We start from the raw sequence: 16,876 nt of genomic DNA on the forward strand, positions 1-16,876 counted from the left end.
ATTTTAGAGAAAAAATACAACCTTAAAAATGATTTTAGGATTTTTAAACACATATACCTTTTAAATTCTTTCCTGAAAATTGAAATCAATGTTCAAATAAATGTATTATTTTTTATTGTAAATAATAATAAATACATTTTAATTTAATTCTCCATTTTAGCTTCTGTTTTTTACAAGGAAAAATATTTGTGAAATATTTCTTCACACTTATTATGATTGAAATTCCCCAAAAATTATTCTGGCAAATCTAGAAAATCTGTAGAATCCAATTTAAATCTTATTTCAAAGTCTTGAATTTCTTTTTTAAAAATGTTGTTCTGGAAAATCTAGAAGAAATAATGATTTGTCTTTGTTAGAAATATAGCTTGACAGGGAAGGTTTTTTCCCATTTAAATTCATTAAAAGCAGATGTTGTATTCTTACAAGAAACACATCTCTGTAAAGACAACCAACACAAACTTCAAACAAGCTGGATATCTCAGGTTTATCACGCACCCTTTACTTCACAAGCTAGAGGTGGAGCTATTTTATTTCATAAAAATGTGCCTTTCATACTTACATCAAAAATAATTGACCCTAATGGAAGATTTATTTTACTGAATGGTCATATTACATCCTAGCCAGTAACTTTTTGGAATATCTATGGACCAAACACTGATGACTCAAACTTTTATCATGGAGTCTTTGGTCTACTTCCTGATGATAGCTCCTCTCATATCTACATTGGTGGTGATTTTAACTGCCTTTTGGACCCCACTTTAGATAGATTGTCAACTAAATCTCATGTCATTGCTAACTCAACTAAAACTATTAATAATCTTATGAGATCAAGAAATATCATAGACATATGGAGAGTAAAACACCCTAATAAAAGGGAGTATTCATTTTACTCCGCTGTACACAATTCCTACACGAGAATTGATTACTTTTTAGTGGAAGCCTCTGCCCTCTCCAATGTCAGTAATCCTGAGTACCATAGTAGAATCATCTCAGATCACAGTCCTGGGAGTTTGCAGATTCAAATTGATCTCCTTAAAATCAAACAAAAATGGAGATTTAATCCACAACTATTATTATCTGAAGATTTTAAAGAGTATATAAACAAGATTATCCAAGATTTTATTGAGGTGAATGATAACGGAGAGGTCTCAGACTCCACATTGTGGGAAGCTCTTAAAGCTACTGTGAGAGGATATATCATTTCATTTGAAATCTCAAAACAAAGAGAAACAAGAAAAAGGCAGAGAGAATTAGAAAAAGAAATGGAAAAAATTCATATCAATTCTCTTTTGCAGTCTGATTACAATAAGATGCTGGAACTGAAAAATGAATACAACTCTCTTCTTCTTCATGGGGAAGTATCTAAACTCCTGCTGAAAAATAAACAAAAACATTTTGAAATATCCGATAAACCACAAAAACGTCTATCTAGACAGCTCAAAGGAGATCAAGCCAAAGCTGCTATTCACAAAATATGCTCAAAAACAGGTGAAACATGTACAGATCTAAAGGATATCAATAATGTCTTCAAAGACTTTTATTCAGAATGATATCAATCTAATTCAGCTATATCGGTTAATGATTTCAATGATTTTTTTACCACATTAAACTTACCTCAACTGAGTCCAAATCATCAGAATTCTTTAGACAACACTATTTCAACTGAAGAACTGCAAAAAGCACTGAAATCTTTCTCCTTGAATAAAAGCCCTGGTCCAGATGGATTTGGTGCGGAGTTTTATCAAGCTTTCAGTGAAATACTATCCCCTATAATACTTAGAATGTTAAATGATTCTTTTGTGAACAACAAACTTCCAAGTTCTTTGTATGAAGCCCATATATGTATAATACCAAAAAAGGGAAAAAATCCACTTGATCCAGCCAATTATAGACCTATCTCCCTGCTCAATTTAGACCATAAGATTCGAACTAAGGTACTCGCAACCACATAACAGAAATGATTCATCCAGATCAGGTGGGTTTCATCCCGGACAGACCTTCTTTTGGCAATGTACGGAGATTACTGAACGTATTGTACTCTGACTGCACAGGAAACAAAAAGGCTGCCGTCCTGACTCTGGATGCTCATAAAGCTTTTGATTCAATTGAGTGGGCTTATCTTTTTCATGTTCCCAAATTATTTGGATTGGGAGAACATTTCATAAAATGGGTTCAAATCATTTATTCTGCACCAAAATCATATGTCATAACTAATAATAGTTTTGAATTACACCGCGGAGTGAGACAGGGTGACTGCCTTTCGCCCTTACTCTTCAATTTGGCCCTCGAACCACTGGCTATTGGTTTAAGAATGAAGTCTAATATTAAAGGATTTTCAGTGGGCTCATCAGAGAGTCTCATCTCACTTTATGCAGATGATGTACTTGTTACACTTACTGAGCCAGAAGTTGCACTACCACTTCTTTTAGAATATGTAGACTCTTTTGGTAGAATATCTGGTTATAAAATAAACTGGTCCAAAAGTGAGCTTATGTTCCTAGGAGATCATGTTGAGATCAGTCAAAATCCAGTTAAAGTCGCAGAAAATTACATATCCTATCTTGGCTTAAAAATATCTCAAAATGATGAATCATTACTAAAGTTGAACTTTATTGAAGCCTTTGAGAGACTGAAAGTGTGTATTGAGTATTGGAAGACCCTACCTCTCTCTATGTTAGGCAAGGTGAATGCTATCAAAATGATCACCTTGCCAAAATGTATTTATCTTTTTCAAAATTGACCAATTGTAATTCCTGTAGATTTTTTCCAAAAACTTGAATCTTTAGTTCTAGATTTTGTGTGGGGATGTAAAAAACGCAGAATATCCAAAAAGCACTTATTTAGATCTACAGAGGAAGGGGGACTGGATCTTCCAATGTTCAAAAATTATTATTGGGCATCAAATCTGAACGCATTGACCTATTGGAAGATGGGGTCCCCAAATAATGAATCTCTTAATTCTGCTACCTTATGGCTGAAATTGGAACTGCAGTCATTAGTGAAACCTTATACATCATTGCTATCGCTACTTTTGACTAAAGCAGTCTCTTCAATTAAATCAATACGTCATAGTGTTGTAGTACGAAATTCTATCAAAATTCTTTCTCCAATTAAAAAACAATTGAATATTTCCAATGTAACTATGTATTCACCAATATATCACAATCATGCATTTATTCCATCGATAACAGATACAACATTTTTTGACTGGTACTCAAATGGAATTAAATGCATCAAAGACATTTATGTCGAGGAAAGTCTTGTGTCATTTGAGCAATTGCGAATCAAATTTAATTTGTCCCAATTCAGTTGGTTTTGCTATTTGCAGGTAAAAACATTTATCAAAGAAAACATTTCAAAGTCTCAGCTGGTAAATGAAAAACATCCTCTTTTAGAAGTATTAAATTTACCACCCACAAGTAAAAAGTCTATCGCTAAATTTGTCAGCTGCTTCATTATGTCCATGACATCAGCAGACAGTGTTCAAAGAGCATGGGAACAGGAACTAAGAACAACAATACCCAATCAGCAATGGGAACAGACACTCTCTCAAATTCACAAGTGCTCAATTAACAGTAGACATAGGCTCATACAGTTGAAAGTGATTCATCCTTTTTACTATTCGAAAGTTTTATTACACACATTTTATCCTGATACATCTCCACTTTGTGATAAATGTAAATCTGCTGAAGGATCATTGTCTCACTCCTTTTGGGGATGTCCAATTATTCAATCATTTTGGTCCAGCATTTTCTTTTTTTACTCGGGGGTATATCAGAGACAAATTGTCCCTGATAGGGATATGATCTTATTTGGGTGGTCTTCAGAAACACAAAAGCTTCCAAAACATATTAGAAGTGTGTTGCTGCTTGGGACGCTTTTGGCCAAAAGACTCATTCTCAGAGACTGGAATAGTCTATCTGCACCCAACTTCAGGAACTGCTTAAATGAACTTGTGAATGTAATGACTCTTGAAAAAATAAGATTTATAAACTCTACAAATATGAACAAATGGGAATTAACCTGGAAACCTTTACTGACATATATTGAAGCATAACTTATAGACATTTCAAGAAAAACTAAACTGCCATCTTATTGTAGTTGTATTCCTTTTTTATCTTTATTGTTATTATCTTTTGTACTGATTCAACACTACACTTGTTTTTCTTGTGTCACTTCTGATATGGTTTTGTCATGGTTTACTTGCTTTTTTGTTCAGTTTTTTTTGTATTGATCAAGCCCTGTAACTTTTCCTTTTTTTCCCCTCTAAGTGTGTACGGTGGACAGGCCCTCGGGAGGTGATCTTGTGAACACTTGCTGAGGATCCTTGATGCCGAGGTATGTTCATCCATTTTGCTGTGATCTGGATAGCCTGCTGATCGTGAGCCGCAGCAGGATGGATGGATATATGTATATATATATGTATGGATATATATATGTGTGTGTGTATGTGTATATATATACAATATTTGGGTATATTTTCTAATAATGTCTGTACTGTAAACCTTGAGTTGTTAAAGTTCATGTGCACCTCTCTCCTCAAGTGTGTATGTGTGTGTGTATGAGTGGATGTGACTGTTTGTCATTTTAACTGTAAAATCAAATCAAATATATTTGCACAAAAAAAAAAGTAAGATGAAATGTTTCAAATAAGGGTGATATTTGCTTCTTTTCTGTCTGATAAGATCATTCTTCTCACTAAGCAGATTTGATGTTAGTGTTTCACTTGTTTTAAGGGTTTTGCTCCTAAATGATCTCAGTAAGATATTACAGCTTGTTGCTGAGATGTTATAGAATAGAATAAAATACAATAGAATGGACTTTATTGTCATTATATTTGCATAGAACGAGATTAAGGACTCCAACTTAAGGTGCGGTAGTGGAAACAAATATGGGCACGAGAGGTAATAAAGGAAAAACTATCAATTGAAATAAACAGACTACAATCCAATAAAAATAAGAAGCAATCCTGTACAATATACAAAACACTATAGAAATACAAAATACTGTACAATATACAGAACAAGACAAGAGTACCAAAGTAATAAATAATAATCAGTGTCGGACGTATTGCACTTGAAGGGAATAAGCGGTAGGAAATGGATGGATGGGTAGTATTGCACAGTAGGGTATTAGGGTAGGATATTGTATAGGGGTGAATTATTATTATTATTATTATTATTATTATTATTATTATTATTATTAAGTTAGAGTTCAACATGGTGACAGCTCTGGGAAAGAAGCTGTCTCTGAGTCTGTTTGTTCTGGCTCTGATGCACCTGAAGCGCCTGCCCGATGGTAGCAGGTGGAACAGGTGGAAGCCGGGGTGTGTGCTGTCCTTGGTGATGCTTTTTGCTTTGTTGAGGTACCGGGAGTTATGTCAATCCTTCAAGGAGGGCAGGGGACAGCCGATGATTTTTTGTGGAGACTTTATGACCCTCTGAATCGCCTGTTTGTCTGCTTCGGTGCAGCTGGCGTACCACACTCTTATGACCTATATTGAGTAAAACATGCTTGAAACTAGAATATCAACTGTTGCAAATCTGTGTCATCAGCACAAGTAGAAAACTGCTTTTTTAAAGTAAAAAATGTCTTACTTCAAGCATGAAAAAAAAAATCATGATGCCGAACGCATATCGTTACGTCAAGATAATGGCCTTAGCGTTTACTTCATGTAAGAATACTCTTCAACATATTGAGGAAAAAGGTCTCTTTTTTTCTACCAAGAAAAGTGCACTTGTTATTAGTGAGAATATACTTATTTTAAGGTATTTTTGGTCCATAGAGGTTTGCTATTTTGACCTGTTTTGGAAAGTCTTGACAAGATAAACCTTCTTCTTTTATTGGCAGATAATATTGCTAAATACCCCTAATTTTAGTTTGTTTTTTTCTCGTTTTTGAACACTGACTTTTTGCAGTGCAGGATGTTTCCTACCAGTTTGAAGCCATGTCTGAAGGGTTCCGAGGTGGAATGTTCTGCGCTGGCCGATGGCGGCGTCGGGGGTGGGGGGGGGGGCACTGCACCGCATGCCCATGGTGACGAGGAAACAGCTGACGCAGGCAACAACGGCATAGACCAACATCTGAAGGATGACAGGTGAACATTTATTTTTACCTTGAGATCCTTTAATCAGCTATTCAGTAATTCTATATAACTCACCAAAAGTGGGAGTTGTGCCGTGCGAGCGATCTTTGGAGACGCCATGTTGTCGATGAGGATGCCCAGCGGGTTGGCTGTGGAGGAACAGCGGGCTAAAGATGATCACCTCCATGTCAAGTGTCTCCCATAAAATTGCTCATAGACACCTTGTAACTCACTTGGTCTGCCAGAGCATAAGACCATGTAGCAGGAAGGGATCAGTGTTGCCAACGTAACCACTTTCTTGCTATATTGCGTAATCAGACCTCTTTTTCCAAAAAGTGACTCATCCATTGGAAAGACTTTTGTAGACCATGAATGCATCTGTGGGCCCCTCCCACATCTAAAATCACTCTAGGGATGGAACCATGAATGGTATTAATGATAACCGCGGTAAAACACCCCACAGTTAGTATTACCATTTTAAAGGGCGGTACAGCTTGGTTGGTAGAGCGGCCGTGCCAGCAACTTGAGGGTTCCAGGTTCGATCCCCGCTTGCGCCATCCTGGTCCAGTGGTTCTCAAATAATAGGACCTCTTTAAATACTTGACAGTTTGAAGCAGTTTTCAATAGAAGTAGTGAATTCAATAATGAATTAATGTTTTACAATATATATTTACATATGTAATAATATTGACCAATATTCTTGTAAATTAATAGTGAATTTAAAAGTACATTCGTTAATTGTGGAACTGTGACAACACTCATTCTAAACATGAATGTTTTGCATTTCATGTTTTTTTACAGCCATTTATGCAAAATAGTGGATTATTCCAAGGCAAACCACCGCCGCCAACAAATACACTATATTGCCAAAAGTATCTGGCCACCTGCCTTGACTCACATATGAACTTGAAGTGCCATCTCATTCCTAACCCATAGCGTTCAATATGATGTGGGTCCACCTTTTGCAGCTATTACAGCTTCAACTTTTCTGGGAAGGCTGTCCACAAGGTTGCCGTGTGTCTTTATAGGAATTTTCCACCATTCTTCCAAAAGCGCATTGGGGAGGTCACACACTGATGTTGGTGGAGAAGGCCTGGCTCTCAGTCTCCATTCTAATTCATCCCAAAGGTGTTCTATTGGGTTCAGGTCAGGACTCTGTGCAGGCCAGTCAAGTTCAGCTGCATCAGACTCTGTCATCCATGCCTTTATGGCCCTTGCTTTGTGCAGTGGTGCACAATCATGTTAGGAGCGTGGAATTGTCCAAAAGGTTTTGGTATCCTGGAGTATTCAAAGTTCCTTTCACTGGAACTAAGGGGCCAAGCCCAACTCCTGAAAACCAACACCACACCGTCATTTCTCCGCTGACCCCTCTCTGTCAGTTTACATGGTCTACTAATTGGTGGCTGAGTTGATGTTGTTCCCAAACTCTTCCATTTTCTTATAATAAAGCCGACAGTTGACTTTGGAATATTTAGGAGCGAGGAAATTTCGCCACTGGATTTGTTGCAAAGGTGGCGTCCAATGACAGTTCCACGCTGGAAATCACTGAGAGCGGCCCATTCTTTCACAAATGTTTGTAAAAACAGTCTCCATGCCTAAGTGCTTGATTCTATACACCTGCGGCCATTTCAACATGTTATTACTTCAACAATTCTCCACCGATTGAGAAATTGTCCAAGACATCAATAAATTTAGATTAGATACTACTTTATTTATTCCTTCAGGAGAGTAAATGCCTTGGCAGAAGACACCTCCTGATTAAATGTAAAACTACAAAGAGCAGACTGCCAAAGATGCCTATACCGCAGGATTTCTTATTTTTCAAATAATCATCAAATGTCGCCGTTGACATCAGTGATGCTATTCGGACCAGAAATTATATATTTAGTAAGTAGAGCGAATAAAGAAGGAGACCGGGCAACAGCTGCCCTTTCCTGTAGGGAATTTTAATGTCCAGCAGATGTCAGTATTTAGTGACACAGGATCAATACAGTTTATAAATGTGTCAAAAGGCTGTGCAACGCCTCATCAACCCATCACTAACAATCACACAGGTCAGGTAATGTCAAGACTTTAATCTACACTGGACATAGGCAGTCTTCTTTACTGTCAAAGACTTTTTGACAAATCAATCAAACAGAGCCCCCAGTCAAATGACAAATTCAGTACTACTTTTCAACAGACATTTATTTAATCTTGTTGTTTGTGGTCTGGACATTTGACACAGGAATTTAACTTTTCCACACACCATCCTGAATCACGGTTTCAATCGTAGTCCATGTTAACTACCAAACCGTAACTTAAAAGGGTTGGTTGAACAACTATAAGGACTAGCAGGTCATTGCTAATGTTGCTAATAGGCACAGTACTCATGGACTAAGTTTTGGGGAAATTCCTATTGAAATCGATGGGACATTCTTCAAAGTTCCACTTATTCCATCTGACTCCAACTGTTCCAACTTCAAAATTTTCAGACTCTTCAGGAATTGTCTGCTTGATTTCAACAATGCTAAAATAATTCCGGGATTCCAGTTCATCATCAGCATTGGAGCAATCACACGCAATTCCTTCAGGAATTGCCTCATCTAGTTTTTAATGTTTAATAAAAAATAAAAACAATGATAAAAAAAGATACAATACAACATTTCGAAGTTTTAACCTATTCAAACCATTCCACCTTCGACTCATTGCACCATTCTGGAAATTCAAACTTCCCCTTTTCCTTGTCAAAAAAAGTTGAGGATTTTCCAGAATTCCTGCTTTTCCGAAGCCCTATTTCCACCCTTTTTCTGGCGACGACACCTTCCACATTTTTCAACGTGTTTTAACTGTTCCACCGTCGAAGCTTTTTTCTGCATAAGAAGTGGAAAAATTCTCTGTTTTCCCGAAATTCCGTATTACCATTTGTCATTTCAACATGTTATTACTTCAACAATTCTCCACCGATTGAAAAATTGTCCAAGACATCAATAAATTTAGATTAGATACTACTTTATTTATTCCTTCAGGAGAGTAAATGCCTTGGCAGAAGACACCTCCTGCCAAAGATGCCTATACCGCAGGATTTTTAATTTTTCAAATGATCATCAAATGTTGCCGTTGACATCAGTGATGCTGTTTGGAACAGAAATGATATATTTAGTAAGTAGAAAGAAATCACAAGGAGCCCGGGCAACAGCAGCGAAGGTCTGCCCGGCCGCCGGGCAGCCCATGCATGCTGTGCCCTCCGGGCAACAGCAGCGAAGGTCTGCCCGGCCGCCGGGCAGCCCATGCATGCTGTGCCCTCCGGGCAACAGCAGCGAAGGTCTGCCCGGCCGCCGGGCAGCCCATGCATGCTGTGCCCTCCGGGCAACAGCAGCGAAGGTCTGCCCGGCCGCAGACTGGCTGCGTAGTCCTTATAGCTGTTCAACCAACCTTTTTAAGTTACGGTTGGGTAGTTAACATGGACGTCAATTGCCTCGTACCTTGGTAGCTGTCTAGCCAACCCTTTTAAGTTACGGTTTTAAGAAGTACCAAGTGTTGAAACCGTGGGTCAGAATGGTGTGTGTAAAAGCAAAATGCCTGTGTCAGTCTCCCAGCATTGGAGCGTTCGTACACAATTCCTTCAGGAATGGCCTCATTTACTTTTAAATGTTTAATAAAAAAGGAAAATAACTACAAATAAAGATACAACAATACAATGTTTCCACATTTTTTAACCTATTACAACATTTTGGAAAGTCCAGGATTTTCCAAAATTCTTGCTTCTACAAAGCCTTCTTTGCAGCGACTACTCTTTTCACAGTTTTCAACATGTTACAACTTTCAGAGTCCAAGGGTTTTGCTATCAATAGAACATTGACGGTCTACTTCACTGTCTGGGCAGCATATTAAAATCACCGGTCGGTGGTAAAACCAATATCAAATGTCACATTTTAATAGAGCATTCGTCAAAAAGTTTGCTTTCACAATTTTATTATCAAGGAGACTGACACGGGCATTTAGCTTTTCCACACACCATCCTGACTCACGGTTTCAACAATTGGTACTTGTTAAAACTGTAACTTAAAATGGTTTGCTGAACTGCTATCAAGGTTCGATGCAATAGACGCCCATGTTAACTACCCAACCGTAACTTAAAAAGGTTGGTTGAGCAGGTATAACGACTATGCGGCCAGATTCCCAGGTAACTGGGCATTTCATTGCTACTGTTGCCCAGAGGGCACAGTATGCATGGGCTGCCTGTGCAATATCTCAATTCCTGATTGTTCTGAATGATAATTAGTGGGAGACCCGACAACACTGATGCATCGACATCTGCGTGTGCAGTAACAGCTAATCCTTTCGATAGCTCAGTTGATAAAGTGGAAAGCTGTATTAGCTTATGCTGAGTTCTTTAGGGCACTGGTTCAAATCCAGCTCGATGGATCACTCATTACGTTTTTACCATGAATTGATTAACGTGGAATCCGACCCCGACTTAAGTTGAAAAACTTATTGGGGTGTTACCATTTAGTGGTCAATTGTACAGAATATGTACTGAACTGTGCAATCTACTAATAAAAGTTTCAATCAATCAATCAATAGTGCGTATTCAGAGCACATGTGTAAAAAAAAATTCCCAGTCCACAACTATCCTCATTCACAACACGTTCTCTTAGATTTCCATGTTATGATACATGTTCACATTATTTATTGACTGTATCTAAAAAGTATTTAAAAAAATTTAGTATTATTTAAATGAAGATATGAAATAATCCTAAATGAAATTCAATGACTTGGTTTATATTATTGTATATACTAGGTCATAAAATCAGTGTCAGTTGAGTTGGTCCATAGATTTCCTGTAGGGAATTTTAATGTCCAGCAGATGTCAGTATTTAGTGACACAGGATCAATACAGTTTATAAATGTGTCAAAAGGCTGTGCAACGCCTCATCAACCCATCACTAACAATCACACAGGTCAGGTAATGTCAAGACTTTAATCTACACTGGACATAGGCAGTCTTCTTTACTGTCAAATACTTTTTGACAAATCAATCAAACAGAGCCCCCAGTCAAATGACAAATTCAGTATTACTTTTCAACAGACATTTATTTAATCTTGTTGTTTGTGGTCTGGACATTTGACACAGGAATTTAACTTTTCCACACACCATCCTGAATCACGGGTTGGTTGAACAACTATAAGGACTAGCAGGTCATTGCTAATGTTGCTAATAGGCACAGTACTCATGGACTAAGTTTTGGGGAAATTCCTAATGAAATCAATGGGACATCCTTCAAAGTTCCACTTATTCCATCTGATTCCAACTGTTCCAACTTCAGGAGTCGTGTGCTTGATTTCAACAATGCTAAAATAATTCCGAGATTTCAGTTCATAATCAGCATTGGAGCAATGCTGATTATGAACTGAAATCTCAATAACGACAAAAAAAGATACAACAATACAACATTTCGAAGTTTTAACCTATTCAAACCATTCCACCTTCGACTCATTGCACCATTCTGGAAATTCAAACTTCCCCTTTTCCTTGTCAAAAAAAGTTGAGGATTTTCCAGAATTCCTGCTTTTCCGAAGCCCTATTTCCACCCTTTTTCTGGCGACTACACCTTCCACATTTTTCAACGTGTTTTAACTGTTCCACCGTCGAAGCTTTTTTCTGCATAAGAAGTGGAAAAATTCTCTGTTTTCCTTTAATTCCGTATTACCATTTGTCATTTCAACATGTTATTACTTCAACAATTCTCCACCGATTGAAAAATTGTCCAAGACATCAATAAATTTAGATTAGATACTACTTTATTTATTCCTTCAGGAGAGTAAATGCCTTGGCAGAAGACACCTCCTGCCAAAGATGCCTATACCGCAGGATTTTTAATTGTTCAAATGATCATCAAATGTTGCCGTTGACATCATTTTTATGCACTGAAATTTTTTACACTGAATTTTTTTACACAGAATTTTTTTTATGCTGAATTTTTATACCCTAAATCTTTATACACAACACTTTTATACGCCGAAATTGTTTTCACTGAATTTTTATGCACTGAAATTTTTTACACTCAATTTCTACACAGAATTTTTTTTGCACTGAATTTTTTTCACATTCGTTTTTTCACACTGATTTTTTTTACGCTGAATTTTTATACACAAAATTTTTATACACAGAATTTTTTACGCTGAAATTTTTCACACCTAATTTTCTTTACGCTGAAATCATACACTAAATTTTTATATACTGATTTTTTTTACATTAAATATTTATACACTGAATTTATTTACAAATACTTTTTTTACACTTAATTTTTATACATTGCATTTTTTTACACTGAATTTTTACACACTGACTTTTTATTCACTAAAATTTTTTACACTAAATTTTTATCAAGCTGAATTTTTTTACACTGAATTTTTTTTATGCTGAATTTTTATACCCTGAATTTTTATAACACAACACTTTTATACGCTGACATTTTTTTCACTGAATTTTTATGCACTGAAATTATTTACAGTCAATTTTTACACACAGAATTTTTTTTTGCACTGAATTTTTTTCACATTTATTTTTTTACACTGATTTTTTTTACGCTGAATTTTTATACACCAAAATTTTATACGCTGAAATTTTTACTATGAGTATTTATAGACAAAGCATTTTTTACGCTGAAATTTTTCACACCTAATTTTCTTTACGCAGAAATCATACACTAAATTTTTATATACTGATATTTTTTACATCAAATATTTATACACTGAATTTCTTTACAAATACTTTTTTTTTACATTGCATTTTTTTACCCTGATTTTTTACACACTGAATTTTTGTGCACTGAAATTTTTACCACTGAATTGTTTTACGCTGAATTTTTTGCACTGATTTTTTTTATGTTGAATATTTTTACACTGAATTTTTTTGACGCTACATTTTTATACTCTGAATTTTAATACACTGAATTTTTTTACACCAATTTTTTGTACTGAATTTTTTTACACTGAATTTTTATACATTGCATTTTTTTACACTGAATATATAATTCTTTGTTGATTGAGTACAAAAAAATGCAGATGATTGTGTGTGTGTTGATGTCATTACATCATGTGTCCACAGGGGGCAGTGTAGTGTTGGTCACACACGCACAGGTGTGGGGGATTACAGGTATTAGCTGGGAGTTCATGTGTTTGCTTTTGTGTTTGCTTTACAAGGGAAAAAAAGCTCCATCCCCCTGGAAAAGAAGGAAAGAAGGGAAGAATAATGTGGATTTATTGAGGAGAAAGAGAAGTAAATATTTGGTGGCGTTTAAGAAGTGTTTGTGTTCCACCTGCATGACAAGATGAGGACTTTTTTTAAGGCAGCACTTCCAACAAGAAGAAGATGAGGACTTTTTTTAAGGCAGCACTTCCAACAAGAAGAAGATGAGGACATGTTTGAGGCAGCACTTCCAACAAGAAGAAGATGAGGACATGTTTGAGGCAGCACTTCCAACAAGAAGAATATGAGGACTTTTTTTAAGGCAGCACTTCCAACAAGAAGAAGATGAGGACATGTTTGAGGCAGCACTTCCAACAAGAAGAAGATGAGGACATGTTTGAGGCAGCACTTCCAACAAGAAGAAGAAGATGAGGACATGTTTGAGGCAGCACTTCCAACAAGAAGAAGATGAGGACTTTTTTTAAGGCAGCACTTCCAACAAGAAGAAGATGAGGACATGTTTGAGGCAGCACTTCCAACAAGAAGAAGATGAGGACATGTTTGAGGCAGCACTTCCAACAAGAAGAAGATGAGGACATGTTTGAGGCAGCACTTCCAACAAGAAGAAGATGAGGACATGTTTGAGGCAGCACTTCCAACAAGAAGAAGATGAGGACATGTTTGAGGCAGCACTTCCAACAAGAAGAAGATGAGGACATGTTTGAGGCAGCACTTCCAACAAGAAGAAGATGAGGACATGTTTGAGGCAGCACTTCCAACAAGAAGAAGAAGATGAGGACATGTTTGAGGCAGCACTTCCAACAAGAAGAAGATGAGGACATGTTTGAGGCAGCACTTCCAACAAGAAGAAGAAGATGAGGACATGTTTGAGGCAGCACTTCCAACAAGAAGAAGATGAGGACATGTTTGAGGCAGCACTTCCAACAAGAAGAAGATGAGGACATGTTTGAGGCAGCACTTCCAACAAGAAGAAGATGAGGACATGTTTGAGGCAGCACTTCCAACAAGAAGAAGATGAGGACATGTTTGAGGCAGCACTTCCAACAAGAAGAAGATGAGGACTTTTTTTAAGGCAGCACTTCCAACAAGAAGAAGATGAGGACATGTTTGAGGCAGCACTTCCAACAAGAAGAAGATGAGGACATGTTTGAGGCAGCACTTCCAACAAGAAGAAGATGAGGACATGTTTGAGGCAGCACTTCCAACAAGAAGAAGATGAGGACTTTTTTTAAGGCAGCACTTCCAACAAGAAGAAGATGAGGACATGTTTGAGGCAGCACTTCCGACAAGAAGAAGATGAGGACATGTTTGAGGCAGCACTTCCAACAAGAAGAAGATGATGAGGACATGTTTGAGGTAGCACTTCCAACAAGAAGAAGATGAGGACATGTTTGAGGCAGCACTTCCAACAAGAAGAAGATGAGGACATGTTTGAGGCAGCACTTCCAACAAGAAGAAGATGAGGACATGTTTGAGGCAGCACTTCCAACAAGAAGAAGATGAGGACATGTTTGAGGCAGCACTTCCAACAAGAAGAAGATGAGGACATGTTTGAGGCAGCACTTCCAACAAGAAGAAGATGAGGACATGTTTGAGGCAGCACTTCCAACAAGAAGAAGATGAGGACATGTTTGAGGCAGCACTTCCAACAAGAAGAAGAAGATGAGGACATGCTTGAGGCAGCACTTCCAACAAGAAGAAGATGAGGACATGTTTGAGGCAGCACTTCCAACAAGAAGAAGATGAGGACATGTTTGAGGCAGCACTTCCAACAAGAAGAAGAAGATGAGGACATGTTTGAGGCAGCACTTCCAACAAGAAGAAGAAGATGAGGACATGTTTGAGGCAGCACTTCCAACAAGAAGAAGATGAGGACATGTTTGAGGCAGCACTTCCAACAAGAAGAAGATGAGGACATGTTTGAGGCAGCACTTCCAACAAGAAGAAGATGAGGACAGGTTTGAGGCAGCACTTCCAACAAGAAGAAGAAGATGAGGACATGTTTGAGGCAGCACTTCCAACAAGAAGAAGAAGATGAGGACATGTTTGAGGCAGCACTTCCAACAAGAAGAAGAAGATGAGGACATGTTTGAGGCAGCACTTCCAACAAGAAGAAGAAGATGAGGACATGTTTGAGGCAGCACTTCCAACAAGAAGAAGAAGATGAGGACATGTTTGAGGCAGCACTTCCAACAAGAAGAAGATGAGGACATGTTTGAGGCAGCACTTCCAACAAGAAGAAGAAGATGAGGACATGTTTGAGGCAGCACTTCCAACAAGAAGAAGATGAGGACATGTTTGAGGCAGCACTTCCAACAAGAAGAAGATGAGGACATGTTTGAGGCAGCACTTCCAACAAGAAGAAGAAGATGAGGACATGTTTGAGGCAGCACTTCCAACAAGAAGAAGAAGATGAGGACATGTTTGAGGCAGCACTTCCAACAAGAAGAAGAAGATGAGGACATGTTTGAGGCAGCACTTCCAACAAGAAGAAGAAGATGAGGACATGTTTGAGGCAGCACTTCCAACAAGAAGAAGAAGATGAGGACATGTTTGAGGCAGCACTTCCAACAAGAAGAAGAAGATGAGGACATGTTTGAGGCAGCACTTCCAACAAGAAGAAGATGAGGACATGTTTGAGGCAGCACTTCCAACAAGAAGAAGAAGATGAGGACATGTTTGAGGCAGCACTTCCAACAAGAAGAAGATGAGGACATGTTTGAGGCAGCACTTCCAACAAGAAGAAGAAGATGAGGACATGTTTGAGGCAGCACTTCCAACAAGAAGAAGAAGATGAGGACATGTTTGAGGCAGCACTTCCAACAAGAAGAAGAAGATGAGGACATGTTTGAGGCAGCACTTCCAACAAGAAGAAGAAGATGAGGACATGTTTGAGGCAGCACTTCCAACAAGAAGAAGAAGATGAGGACATGTTTGAGGCAGCACTTCCAACAAGAAGAAGATGAGGACATGTTTGAGGCAGCACTTCCAACAAGAAGAAGAAGATGAGGACATGTTTGAGGCAGCACTTCCAACAAGAAGAAGATGAGGACATGTTTGAGGCAGCACTTCCAACAAGAAGAAGATGAGGACATGTTTGAGGCAGCACTTCCAACAAGAAGAAGATGAGGACATGTTTGAGGCAGCACTTCCAACAAGAAGAAGATGAGGACTTTTTTTAAGGCAGCACTTCCAACAAGAAGAAGATGAGGACATGTTTGAGGCAGCACTTCCAACAAGAAGAAGATGAGGACATGTTTGAGGCAGCACTTCCAACAAGAAGAAGATGATGAGGACATGTTTGAGGTAGCACTTCCAACAAGAAGAAGATGAGGACATGTTTGAGGCAGCACTTCCAACAAGAAGAAGATGAGGACATGTTTGAGGCAGCACTTCCAACAACAAGAAGATGAGGACATGTTTGAGGCAGCACTTCCAACAAGAAGAAGATGAGGACATGTTTGAGGCAGCACTTCCAACAAGAAGAAGATGAGGACATGTTTGAGGCAGCACTTCCAACAAGAAGAAGAAGATGAGGACATGTTTGAGGCAGCACTTCCAACAAGAAGAAGATGAGGACATGTTTGAGGCAGCAC

At 37.9% G+C, this 16,876-nt stretch overlaps 1 long non-coding RNA gene across 1 annotated transcript in view; it reads left to right on the forward strand.

Annotated features, from left to right (window-relative positions):
- Positions 1–6,004, forward strand: part of LOC133547807 (uncharacterized) — a 7,736-nt gene extending 1,732 nt beyond the window's left edge. The window contains exons 2-3 of the long non-coding RNA XR_009805622.1: positions 4,272–4,338; positions 5,919–6,004. This is a non-coding gene — a long non-coding RNA (uncharacterized LOC133547807). The remainder of the gene's footprint in view (positions 1–4,271; positions 4,339–5,918) is intronic.
- Positions 6,005–16,876: the final 10,872 nt, after the last annotated feature.

The sequence above is a fragment of the Nerophis ophidion genome, unplaced genomic scaffold, assembly GCF_033978795.1.
Source record: "Nerophis ophidion isolate RoL-2023_Sa unplaced genomic scaffold, RoL_Noph_v1.0 HiC_scaffold_187, whole genome shotgun sequence".
Taxonomy (NCBI): domain Eukaryota; kingdom Metazoa; phylum Chordata; class Actinopteri; order Syngnathiformes; family Syngnathidae; genus Nerophis; species Nerophis ophidion.